Here is a 387-nt window from a genome sequence, read left to right as displayed (position 1 = left end):
AACTGGGGTAAGAAATTGTTCAGTATTGCTAAAGTTTAAACAACCAACAAAACAAAAAGACAAATCTTAATTTATTTAATTTATTGTTTCTCTCCTCCCACCTTTCTGTTAGTTGAAACAAAACAAAAAAAAAAAATACAAAACAACAAAAAAAAATATCAACCTTGATAAACTGTGCTGTACATATTTCACAAAGGAGACCACCACCACTGGTAATAAATTCTGGATTGCTTATTTGCTTAACACCACCAAAATTGGTAACTTTACTGTCGTGGTGTATTTCTCCAATAACAGTGCTGTTGGGATTTTGAAAAAAAAAACACAAACAAAACAAAACAAAACTTTTACCACCGTCCTTCTTTCAATAAAGAATTCCCAATCTGGTTT

This window comes from Octopus bimaculoides, chromosome 6 (genome assembly GCF_001194135.2).
Source record: "Octopus bimaculoides isolate UCB-OBI-ISO-001 chromosome 6, ASM119413v2, whole genome shotgun sequence".
NCBI classification, from domain to species: Eukaryota; Metazoa; Mollusca; class Cephalopoda; order Octopoda; family Octopodidae; genus Octopus; species Octopus bimaculoides.
The sequence above is the reverse complement of the archived record's forward strand: the minus strand, read 5'-3'. Positions refer to the sequence as shown.